The 12,855-nt window shown below is 44.0% G+C and overlaps 1 protein-coding gene across 3 annotated transcripts in view; it reads right to left on the bottom strand.

Moving 5' to 3' along the window:
• KCTD20 (potassium channel tetramerization domain containing 20) overlaps positions 1 to 11,218 on the bottom strand; it is a 45,257-nt gene extending 34,039 nt beyond the window's left edge. The window contains exon 1 of one of the 3 annotated variants that reach the window (XM_055264348.2): positions 10,688 to 11,218. The gene's annotated coding sequence lies outside the window, so the exon portion shown is untranslated. The remainder of the gene's footprint in view (positions 1 to 10,687) is intronic. The other 2 variants (XM_055264349.2, XM_055264352.2) reach the window with 2 other exon arrangements.
• Between the last annotated feature and the right edge of the window lie 1,637 nt (positions 11,219 to 12,855).

Here is a 12,855-nt window from a genome sequence, read left to right as displayed (position 1 = left end):
CCAGGCCGGTCTCAAACTCCTGACCTCAGGTGATCCGCCCACCTCAGCCTCCCAAAGTGCTGGGATTACAGGCATAAGCCACTGTGCCCGGCCCAAAAGTTGAGACGTTAAGCAGAGCTTTTGTCAGCGTCAAGGTGCTGGAGAGACAAAAACTGGAATGGGTCTGCAGAGGAGGAAGGATCCTGTGAAATACCCCAGGTTTTCCATTGGGAGCCTAAAAGTAACACTGAAGAATGAGGTGGCAAACTTTTCTGGTAAAGAGCCATAAAGTAGGCCAGGCACGGTGGCTCATGCCTGTAATCCTAGCACTTTGGGAGGCCAAGACGGGCAGATCACCTGAGGTCAGGAGTTCAAGACCAGCCTGCCCAACATGGTGAAACCCCGTCTCTACTAACAATACAAAAAAAATTAGCCGGGCAGTAGTGGCGCATGCCTGTAATCCCAGCTACTTGGGAGGCTGAGGCACACGAATCGCTTGAGCCTGGGAGGCAGAGGTTGCCGTGAGCCAAGATCGCACCACTGCACTCCAGCCAGGGCAACAGAGTGAGACCCTGTATCCAAAAAAAAAAAAAAAAAAAAGCTAAGAAAACTGATAAAGAAAGAAATAATGGTGGTAATGTCTGCACAACTTTGAATATACTAAACCACTCAACTCTATACTTTATATGAGTGAATTGTATGTTATGTGAATTCTCTCTCAATGAAGTTGTTTTAAAAAGAAAATAAGGCCGGGCACGGCAGCTCACGCCTGTAATCCCAGCACTTTGGGAGGCTGAGACGGGCAGATCACAAGGTCAGGAGTTCAAGACCAGCCTGGCCAACAGAGTTAAACCCCGTCTCTACTAAAAATACAAAAATTAGCCGGGTGTCATGGTGTACACCTGTAGTCCCAGCTACTCAGGAGGCTGGGGCAGGAGAATCGCTTGAACTCGGGAGGCAGAGGTTGCAGTAAGCCAAGATAGCGACATTGCACTGCAGCTTGGGCAACAGAGTGAGACTTCATCTCAAAAAAAAAAGAAAGAAAGAAAATGACGATGCACATTACAATGATCACAGATGAAAAAAGACTGTCATTACAGATCCCACGAGACTAAAAAGATGAGCAGTTATTCTGTACAACTTATGCCAGTAAATTAGAATTTGCAGATGAAATGAATATTCCTTAATTTATTGAAACTGACTTAAAAAAATTAGAAAATCTGCAAAGTCCTGTATCTAGTAAAGAAATTTAATTGATAATTAAAACTTTTCCAAATCAAATGGCTTGACTAGCAAATTTTCCCACACTTTTAAGGAAGAAATTATATCAAACTTTCTCATGAACATAATCACAAAAATCCTAAACAAATTATGAGAAAATCAAATTCAGCCACATAAAAAAGGATAATACATTATGGCAAAGATTGGTTTAACATTCAAAAATCAATTCATATGATTCACCAATTAAAAAAATAGGCCAGGCACATTGACTCACACCTGTAATCCCAGCACTTTGGGAGGCCAAGGTGGGCAGATCACTTGAGGTCAGGAGTTTGCGACCAGCCTGGTCAACATGGCGAAACCCTGTCTCTACTAAAAATACAAAAATTAGCTGGGCATGGTGGTGTGTACCTATAATTCCAGCTACTCAGGAGGCTGAGGCATGAAAAGCACTTGAACCTGGGAGGAGGAGGTTGCAGTGAGCTGAGATTGCACTACTGCACTGCCTGGGTGACAGAGTGAGACTCTGTCTCTAAATAAATAAATAGAAATCTGTTTGAAAATAACTAAAATAGGGCCAGGTGCAGCAGTTTATGCATGTAATCCGAACACTTTGGGAGGCCAAGGCAGGCGGATCGCTTGAGCCCAGGAGTTCAAGACAAACCTGGACAACACAGTGAGACCTCGTTCCTACAAAAAATAAAAAAATTAGCTGCGTGTGGTGGCACATACCTACAGTTCCAACTACTTGTGCAAGGCTGAGGTGGGAGGACTGCTTAAGCCCGGAGGTCAAAGCTGCAGTGAGCTGAAATCTTGCCACTACACTTCAGCCTGGGTGACAGAGCCAAGACCTTATTTCAGAAAAGAAAATAACTGAAATAGTGTGAAATAGTATTGATATATTAGATTTTTAAAAGGCGGGTTGAAACAATAAATGTATCCACAGAAAAAAGATGGAAAAGATTATTCTCCCTTAACTGTAGAATCACGTGACTTTTCTTTTAAAAAGTTATTGTCTTACTGAATATTTTAAAGTCTCTAAAAATGAATGTGTTATTATCTTTAAAATAAGGAAAAATGAAAATGTATCTCTAAAAGCAGATACCTCCTCAAGAAAACGTTGGAATCATTGGAACGGTTTCTTAAAAACTGCTTGTAACTAGGTTCCGTGGCACACTATTGTAGCCCCAGCTACTTAGGAGGCTGAGGTAGGAGGATCACTTGAGCCCAGAAGTTCTGGGCTGTAGTGCACTATGTCAGTCAGGTGTCTGCACTAAATTTAGCATCAATGGTGACCTCCCAGGAGCAGGGATCCACCAGAATGCCTAAGGAGGGGAGAACTGACCCAGGCTGGAAACAGAGCAAGTCAAAACTCCTGTGCTGATCAGTAGTGGGATCAAGACTGTGAATAGCTACTATGCTTCAGCCTGGGCAACCTAGCAAGACTTCTGTCTCTTAAAAAGTAAAATAAAATAAAACAAAATAAATTTTTAAAACTACTTGAAACAGTTTAAGAGAAAATTTTTAAAGTTTAATCAGAAAACAATATATTATCACATAAAATAGTTTGATATTCTTCCATCTAGATTAAAGAAGAAATGAGCTTAATAGAAGAATTAGGAATTTAGGTTAATGTATAGAATAGTTTTTCAAGCACATTATTCAGTAGGCTAACAGGATAATCTTAAATATAACATAACACAATGATTTATGCAGAGGCATAATATGCTTCTTAGGGTATACAAAAGTAAGCATGGTTCTGAAGAACAGGTAAAGCCAGTCACCTGAAAAAGAATGCTGCCTGGGCCTCACGGTGTAGGACATAGTGATGAGGGCAAGGGAGCATTCAGATTACCCAACACATAACCTTTTTTTTTGTTTGTTTTTTGAGATAGAGTCTCACTCTGTCACCCAGGCTGGAGTGCAGTGGCGCAATCTCAGCTCACTGCAACCTCTGCCTCCCAGGTTCAAACGATTCTCCTGCCTCAGCCTCCCGAGTAGTTGGGATTACAGGCACGTGCCACCTTGCCCAGCTAATTTTTGTATTTTTAGTAGAGACAGGGTTTTGTCATGTTGGCCAGGCTGGTCTCAAACTCCTGACCTCAGATGATCCACCTGCCTCCACCTCCCAAAGTGTTGGGATTACAGGCATGAGCCATTGCACCCGGCCCCAACACATAATTTCTTTTTTTTTTTTTTTTGAGACGGAGTCTCGCTGTGTCGCCCGGGCTGGAGTGCAGTGGCACAATCTCGGCTCACTGCAAGCTCCGCCTCCTGGGTTCACGCCATTCTCCTGCCTCAGCCTCCCAGGTAGTTGGGACTACAGGCACCTGCAACCACGCCCAGCTAATTTTTTATATTTTTAGTAGAGACGGGGTTTCACCGTGTTAGCCATGATGGTCTCGATCTCCTGACCTTGTGATCCGCCCGCCTTGGCCTCCCAAAGTGCTGGGATTACAGGCGTGAGCCACCCCGCCCAGCCACCAACACATAACTTCTTAAACAGATTGTCGGGGCTGAACTGTGTCTCCCTCAAAGTTCATATGTGAAGCCCTAAACCCTAGTCCTCAGAATGTGCCTGTATTTGGAGACAGTGCCTTTTAAACGAAGTCATTAAGGTGGGCCCTAATCCAATGTCTGGTGTCCTCAAAACGGGGAGATTAGAACACATAAAGAGAGGGACGACAATGTGAAGATGAGAAGTGAAGCCAGCTGGACTTCCTGGGTCGAGTGGGGACTTGGAGAACTTTTCTGCCTCAAGGATTGTAAATGCAACTGGAGAACTTTTCTGCCTAGCTAAAGGATTGTAAACACACCAATCAGTGCTCTGTGTCTAGCTAAAGGATTATAAATGCACCAATCAGCACTCTGTAAAAACACACCAATCAGCACTCTGTGTCTAGCTAAAGGATTGTAAACGCACCAATCAGCACTATGTAAAAACACATCAATCAGCGCTGTGTCTATCAATCAGCACTCTGTGTCTAGCTAAAGGTTTGTAAATGCACCAATCAGCACTCTGTAAAAACGCACCAATCAGCACTCTGTGTCTAGCTAAAGGTTTGTTAAATGGACCAATCAGCACTCTGTAAAATGGACCAATCAGCAGGACGTGGATGGGGCCAAATAAGGGACTAAATGCTGGCCACCTGAGCCAGCAGCAGCAGCCCGCTCAGAACCCCTTCCAAACTGTAGAAGCTTTATTCTTTCGCTCCTCACAGTAAGTCTTACTGCTGCTCACTCTTTGGGTCTGCACTACCTTTATGAGCTGTAACACTCACTGCAAAGGTCTGTGGCTTCACTCCTGAAGTTGGCAAGACCACGAACCCACTGGGAGGAACAAACAACTCCAGACGCGCCACCTTTAAGAGCTGTAACACTCACTGCGAAGGTCTGCGGCTTCACTCCTGAAGTCAGCAAGACCACGAACCCACTGGAAGAAACTCCAGACACATCTGAACATGTGAAGGAACAAACTCTGGACACACCATCTTTAAGAACTGTAACACTCACTGCGAGGCTCCGCGGCTTCATTCTTGAAGTCAGCGAGACCAAGAACCCACCAGAAGGAATAAATTCCGGACACAAAGACACAGGGAGAAGAAAATGGCCATGTACAAGTCAAAGACAGAGACCACAGAAGAAAACAAACCCTCCTGACACCATCTTGGCCTTCTAGCTTCCAAAATTGTGAGAAAATAAATTTCTGTTGTTCAAACCACCGAGACAGTGGTCCTTTGCTTTGGCAGCCTTAGCAAACCAACACAGATACAACTGCAAAAATTAAATTTCACCTTCTCCCTGTAAAAAAGAGACTTGAGACAAACACATGGAGGGTGTCTTAGATAATTTTAAGATATGTATTGTGATCTTCACATAGAGGTGTAAGTTACTACCTGTTTTATTCTAAGGAAATTGAACTTTCAATAATCTATGCAACAATAATTCATTGTAACTTTCCTCCATAATTTTTAAAATGGCAATTTACATTTGTATAGCATATAAAATTCAAATTTCATTCCTATTTGTTAGTTCATTTGATCCTCACAACCTTCTGTATAAAACAGAAATTTTGAACCTAGAATCACAGAGCTAGCAGTGACAGTGACAACTAGAAGCAAATCATCTGACCTGGATCATGGATCTTTCTACTACATTCCAATGCTTTCCAAAATTTTAGTAATGTTCCTGTTTTAGTAAGGGCGAAGATAAAGCTTACTTTATATCTATACTTATCATAAAACCTCAGTATTTCAAATACACACACACACACACACACACACACACATATTTTGGAGACAGGATCGTGCTCTGTCGCCCAGGCTGGAATGCAGTGGCACGATCACAGCTCACTGCAACCTCCACCTTCTGGGTTCAATCGATCCACCCACCTCGGCCTCCAGAGTAGCTAGGATTAAAGGCGCACACCACCACACCTGGCTCATTTTTATATTTTTTGTAGAGACAGAGTTGTGCCATGTTGCTTAGGCTGATCTCGAACTCCTGGGCTCACGCGACGTGCCCATGTCAGCCTCCCAAAGTGCCGGGATTATAGATATGAGCTACAGCACCCACCATGAAGTAAATTATAAATATGTTTTCCTTTCTAAGCACAATAATATATCAAAAATTATAATTTTTTTTCTTTTTTTTTTGAGACAGAGTCTTGCTCTCTTGCCTAGGCTGGAGTGCAGTGGTGCGATCTTGGCTCACTGAAATCTCTGCCTCCCAGATTCAAGCAATTCTTATGCCTCAGCCTCCCCAGTAACTGGGATTACAGTCGCATGCCAACACGCCCAGATAATTTTCTGTATTTTTAGTAGAGACGGGGGTTTCACCATGTTGGCCAGGATGGTCTCAAACTCCTAGCCTCAAATGATCCAGCCACCTCAGCCTCTCAAAGTGCTGGGATTACAGGCTTGAGCCACCCTGCCCAGCCTAAAAATATTTTTTAAAACATTAATGGCCAGCATTTCCTGAAAACTTACAGTTTGTGAGGCATAGTTCTATGAACTTTACATGAATTAACTCAATCCTAAAAATCCTGGGATAGGTAGGTACTATTATTGTCTATTTCAGAGACAGAAACTGATAAAGTACTTTATCCAACCTAGTAAATGGAGGAGTCAGGATTTGAACCCAGGCAACACTGACTCCACAACCCACATTCTTAACCACTTCCCAATGAAATATAACTAGGACGCTCTTCAGCATATATTTTAATGGCTCTGAAGTCAAATGGACTTATTTTACTACACGCTCAGCTACTTATTAGGTATACTATTTGGGGCAAACTTAATCTCTTGTGTCTTAGAGTCTTTATCTGTAGAATGGAGATAATTAAATGGGATAATGATGTAAAACCATTTAGTAAGTGGCTGGTATAGAATGTATACTAACTATTAAGCCATTACTATTTTTATTTCTACTACTTTCATGAATATATAAGAACAATCAATCTTACAGTGTCTAATTTGGGGATTCCAAGCTAAAACATCAAAAGGCCCTCTTTCTTCATCCGTAATTCTTTCCTTCCTACTATTCCAGAAATACATGTACTATTCCCAATAATCTCATTTTCCATTAAATTAAGAAATATCACATTGGATGAGGTTAGTAGTTAGATGAGTCTTAAATTCTTTGTTTGTTTTTTAATTTTTAAAATAATACAGACAGGGTCTCCCTGTGTTGCCCAGGATGGTCTGGAACTTCTGGGCTAAAGAAATCCTCCCCCCTTGACCTTCCAAAGTGCTGAGATTACAGGTGTAAGCCACCACACCTAGCCATCAGTCTTAAATTCTATCACAGAGGAACCTAGTAAGTTTGGTAAGGACAATAGTTATACTCTTGATGACAACTTCCAAAGATTCTGGGCATTGCTCAAGCATTTAACATATTTTAGAAATCACCAAAGTAGTTATCTAAGCCTTTATTTAATATTTTTAAAAAATACTGAGTTCAGGCCTGGCACGGTGGCTCAAACCTGTAATCCCAGCACTTTGGGAGTCCCAGGTGGGTGGATCACCTGAGGTCAGGAGTTCGAGACCAGCCTGACCAACATGGTGAAACCCCGTCCCAACTAAAAATACAAAAAATTAGCCGGGCATGATAGCGGGTGCCTGTAATCCCAGCTACTCGGGACGCTGAGGCAGGAGAATCGCTTGAACCCGGGAAGCGGAGGTTGCAGTGCGCCAAGATCACGCCATTGCACTCCAGCCTGGGCACCAAGAGCGAAATTCTGTCTCAAAAAACAAAACAAAACAAAACTGAGTTGATAACATTTCTTGGGCTTTACAAGATAGCTATCTCTTGCTCTTATTTCTCCTTTCACTACTTGTTTCAAGCTTCAAAGAGTTCCTTATTATTAGTACTCCCACTTTTTATGATTTATATGGTTACATCACATCCTCCTTCAATCTCCATTTTTCCAGATAAGATAATACTGCTTTCGTAGTCATGAAAGTCTCTCCATTTCCTCCATCTACTTGTAATTTCTCTGGACCTTTTCTACTTTTGAAGCATTTTCTACTTTTGAAGCATTTAATTTGGGGGAAGAACACTGGGCTAGGAGCCAGGAGTCCTTACTCTGTAATCGCATCTCTCAGATTCTTTATCTGAGAGGATTGCACTTGATAAATTTGTAATAGGCTCCTTTATATTTCTTTTTTTTTTATTTTTTTTTTTTTATTTTTTGTTTTTTGAGACGGAGTCTCGCTCTGTCGCCCAGGCTGGAGTGCAGTGGCGCAGTCTCGGCTCACTGCAAGCTCCGCCTCCCGGGTTCACGCCATTCTCCCGTCTCAGCCTCTCCGAGTAGCGCCCGCCACCACGCCTGGCTAATTTTTTGTAGTTTTAGTAGAGACGGGGTTTCACCGTGGTCTCGATCTCCTGACCTCGTGATCCGCCCGCCTCGGCCTCCCAAAGTGCTGGGATTACAAGCGTGAGCCACCGCGCCCGGCCTAGGCTCCTTTATATTTCTAAGCCTCATATATCTAAGACTCTGGATCTTCCAACTAAAAATCATTTGGTATTCTAACAATTCCCCTCAATTTTTTACTCCACTTAGCCAAAGAGGGGCAGGAAGATCAGACTGAAGGCCAGAGGAAGACACAACAATCAGGAAGCTCAGGGCTACAGAAGGAAAGACATGACATTTTATCAATCAACAGAAAAAGATTCAATAAGATAAATCAGACACCAAAGAGAGGAAAAAAGTCAGAGAAACACATGGCCTAATTCTAACCTCATCTCTACACATCTATTTGAAGGGGGAATAATAAATACAAAAATGCGTGTACTATTGTCTTTACCAAAGTTACTAGATGTCTCTGTTACGGAATTTTTTTTTTTTTTTTTTGAGACGGAGTCTCACTCTGTTGCCCAGGCTGGAGTACAATGGCGCGATCTCGGCTCACTGCAACCTCTGCCTCCCGGATTCAAGTGATTCTCCTGCCTCAGCCTCCTGTGTACCTGGGATTACAGGTGCCCACCATCATGCCTGGCTTATTTTTGTATTTTTAGTAGAGACAGGGTTTCACCAGGTTGGCCAGGCTGGTCTGAAACTCCTGACCTTAGGTAATCCATCTGCCTCGGCTTCCCAAGGTGCTGGGATTACAGGCGTGAGCCACCATGCCTGGCTTCTGTTACAGAATTTAAGACTGACCTAACTACTAACCTCATCCAATGTATTTCTTAACTTTTTATAGAAAACGAGATTATTGGAATAGTACGTGTATTTCTGGAATAACAGGAAGGAACGAATTATGAATGAATAAAGAGAACCTTTTGGCAGCAGTGGAGTTTATCCAGCCCTCATTTCTGCCTCAAAGGGGGAATGCAACTCTGTGCCAGAAATATATGTCTATATCGCAGTGCTGTTGATAAAACAGCCTACTACAGCGCTTTGAGGAAAATAGGCATTACGCAGATATTTGATGACTAAATTAACGTCCAGCTGAACTGAAAGCCCTCATAATGCTACTAGTGCTGCTACATGCCAGATAATATGATAGTCAAGGCCATGGGAATTATATGGCATTGGCTGCCCTGGTTCCTGGTTCCATGGGGAGACTGAGTGAGCTGGGCGGAGATTTGGCCTAATGGCATTAAGCTCTGATGATACTAGAAGCAGCCCTCAGAAGGAAAAGATTAATGGGCTATCTCTAAACCACCAGAGCAATATCGGAATATGTATGAAAATCATTTCCTACCCCCTGTCAGGGTCAAAAAAAGCACTATCTTTTCTCATATTGGCTTCTGGAGAGTCAGGGCTTCTTGTCCTACGACTGGTTTGGGGCAGGGGGGGAAAACATCGACAAAGGGTTAAGGCTGTTGCGCAGTTTTTAAAATTCCCAGCCCAGCCTAAAGGTGGTGTTTCTCAACGTGTGGTCCCTGGATCATCAGTAACAGACCACGAGTGCGGGTGCTTGCTTAAATCCCAGACTCAGGGACCCATCACAAATCTCTAGAATCAAATTTATGGAAGAGGTGCTAGGGTACTGCAACCTTATTACTAAGGAACCATCTTCTGTTTCAGAACTATGGCCTAGGAATTGGGGTTTCAGGTAGGGGCCCTGAGCGGAAGTCCTCTGACTCTGGATTCATCACATCCGACAGACACTACTACAACACTTTGTTTTGGAGACCATTAAAAAACTACCTCAACTTCTCGCACAGCGAACAGGAACAAAACTAAAGACTCTGGGACATATTTTCATAAGCTGGTTAAACAGTTCCTTCACAGCCTTGTTTATCATGTTAGTTTGTTCACTAGATTCTTATTTAAAAATAAATCTCTTCAACCGAGGAATTTTCAGAAAGAATCACAAACTCCAAAATAGAAGAGATTTCTCATAGTGCAGAACTGGGCTTGTAAATCTGAAGACACTGCTATAAAAAGCAAAGTTTTATTTAAAAGAAAATTGCTGGTTAAGGCTTTCCCCAGCTGTTTTGCACTCAGAGCCACGGATGAAAGCTGGCAATTTGCGGGTGGCAGGGAAGGAAGACGCGGAAACAGGGCTGAAAAGACCGAGCAAAATGCACTCGGCTCCAGAGTTCAGGAGGAAGTCCCACCAACTACCTAATTTTTAATGGAGCCAATTAATTGCCAGAAAAACCGCATCTGCAAATGTTTTGCCAGTCAAGACTCCAGGTTCTCGCCATTCCTCTGGGGCGGAATGAACCACCCGGGGCCTGAAAAAAGCAGTCAAGTTACACTTCAGCTGTGCCCGCCGCCTGGGCGCAGCGTCGCCTCCCTCCCCAGGACCAGACTCTGCCCTCCGCGCGGAAACAGGAGCCCATCACGCCGCTGCCCACAGGTTCCTCGCGCCCAGCGCAGCCCCGCGGCCTTTCCACTCAGGGGTCCGAGCCGCCGCCGCCGCGTCCGGAGGAGACGCCCCCTCGGCCACAAAGGGAAGACTCGGGCCACGCCCGCGGCCACACTCGCCCTGCCCGGTCTTCGCGCCCGAAACCGTACCGCGCCGCCACTTACTCGTCGCTCCCCGCCGCGCTGTCGCGCTCAGGGCTGGAATCCGCCCGGGAGGCGCGCGCAGGCCGCGCAGCCAGATGCCGCAGCCGGGACCGGCTGTGCCGCAGCAGCGCGCGCCCCCCGCCCCGGCCCTCGCGGCCACGCGGCTGAGTCACCCAGCGCTTCACGTTAAGAGTCCCCTCCGCGCGTGGCACGCCGGGAAGGCCGTGTCGGCGGACCCCGCCCGGGGCTGCACCGTAAATGGGTGTCGTCTTTCCTCCAGTCCACTCTGCACCCAACCGCAGCGGGCGCACTTTTCTGAGTTGCGCATACCCTCTCAATTATTAAAGGTTGCAGACGGAAAAGTTAGTAATTTTCGGAATTGTAGAACACGCTCGTGCAGCGTCAGGACGGCTAATGCTTACCCGAAAATGTGGAACTCTGATCTCCCCATGCGTGGAGCGGGGTTGGAGGTAGCGTAGTAAGAATACTGGAGTTGCTTAAACGCATTTGCTCGAAAGTCACTACCCTGGATATACATTCTGGCCAAAAGAAAGGGGAAAAAACTCCACGTTTTTCTCAAATATTGAGTTTCATGAAGGTACCTGCTGTGACAAAGTTGTATTACAAATTTTAAATCAACCGGAAGCAAGTTACTGGGAAAACTGTTATGAGTAAAATATTTCAACATTCAAAAAACATCTATATATGGTCCATGTCCTATAAACCAAATGCTGGAAAACCCAAAAGGAAGTTCTTATTGTCATGGTTTCTAGTGGCTTTTGTACTTTTAAAAATTACACTAGGCCGGGCTTGGTGGCTCACGCCTGTAATCCTTGCACTTTGGGAGGCCGAGGCGGGCAGATCACCTGAGGTCGGGCATTCCAGACCAGCCTGGCCAACATGGTGAAACCCTGTCTCTGCTAAAAATACAAAAATTAGCCCGGTGTGGTGGTGGGCGCCTATAACCCTAGCTGTTTGAGAGGCTGAGGCAGGAGAATCACTTGAACCCAGGAGGCAACTGGGAGGTTGCAGTGAAGTTCTCTCTCAAATATATGTATATATATGTCTATATATACTAATTAAATATACTGATTATGCAAACTATCTGTAAATTGTTGAAAGCTCTATAAACTAATAATAGCACAATTTTTAAAATTCAAAGTCGATTTTCCTTTTCCTTACAAGAGACTCTCTAAAAACTAATTTGGAATTGGATTAGAATTGGTGTTGAAGTGGAAGGAATGTAAGAAAATAGTTTGACTCATTTCAGTAGGTTTCACATGGTTAACGGATACTTGTATAGCAAACTTGTTTTACAGGGTCAAAAACTTTAATTTTCAAAACTGAAGACATAAATTTTTTCATTATAATTTGGTCTTAGAGGCCTAGAGGGTCATTTTCGATTTCTATTCTCCTCGTTTATGACTATAAAGTATGCAGGACTGTATTGTGTTTATCTCAACATGGGCCAGGCTGTGAGGCTGCACTCGTCATCTGTAAGTCAGTCTCACGTCCCCATGGTGACTCAGCTTCCCTGCTGCTTGCGTCTGTGGCTCTGCCCTCCCAGCACTTCCGGGCTGGCAGAAGAGCTAGATTGGAGAATCCTGTAAGGGCTCTCCTTTGCCTCTGCCAGAAGTGAGTGGCCTTTTCACTTCTGCTGACGTTTCGCTGTCCTGAATTAGTCACCAGGCTCAACCTGACTGACTCTAAGAAGGCTGTCAGATATAAATTCCTGTATGCCTGGAGAAAAGGAATATGAAAAAAGATTTGGTAAACACATGGCTATAAACCAATTTGAGTGAGTTATAGGCTCCAAACTTTACAACAGTAGCAGCATAGAGGATTGTTCAAACTAATGCCTTTATTTCCATTTTTATAAAGTACAGTGTTATAGCCTTTGAGTCAAAGAAAAATAAAAACCCTTCTGATATTCCTGCAAAACCGTTCTTGAAACAAATTCTTCCTTTCTGGAAAGATTCCTTCCCGTAGATTTGTATATTGTCTTTTTTTTTTTCTTTTTGTGGAGAATGGAGTTCTTATTCTGTTGCCCAGGCAGGTCTTGAACTCCTAGGCTCAAGCTATCCTGCTTCTGCCTCCCTAAGTTTGGGGATTACAGGCATGAGCCACAGCACTGGCTGCAGATTTGTGGTATACCAAAATCTGGCCTTAAGTTTGGAGAATCAGGCTAA

This window comes from Symphalangus syndactylus, chromosome 23 (genome assembly GCF_028878055.3).
Source record: "Symphalangus syndactylus isolate Jambi chromosome 23, NHGRI_mSymSyn1-v2.1_pri, whole genome shotgun sequence".
Classification (NCBI taxonomy): Eukaryota; Metazoa; Chordata; class Mammalia; order Primates; family Hylobatidae; genus Symphalangus; species Symphalangus syndactylus.
The sequence above is the reverse complement of the archived record's forward strand: the minus strand, read 5'-3'. Positions and strand labels throughout refer to the sequence as shown.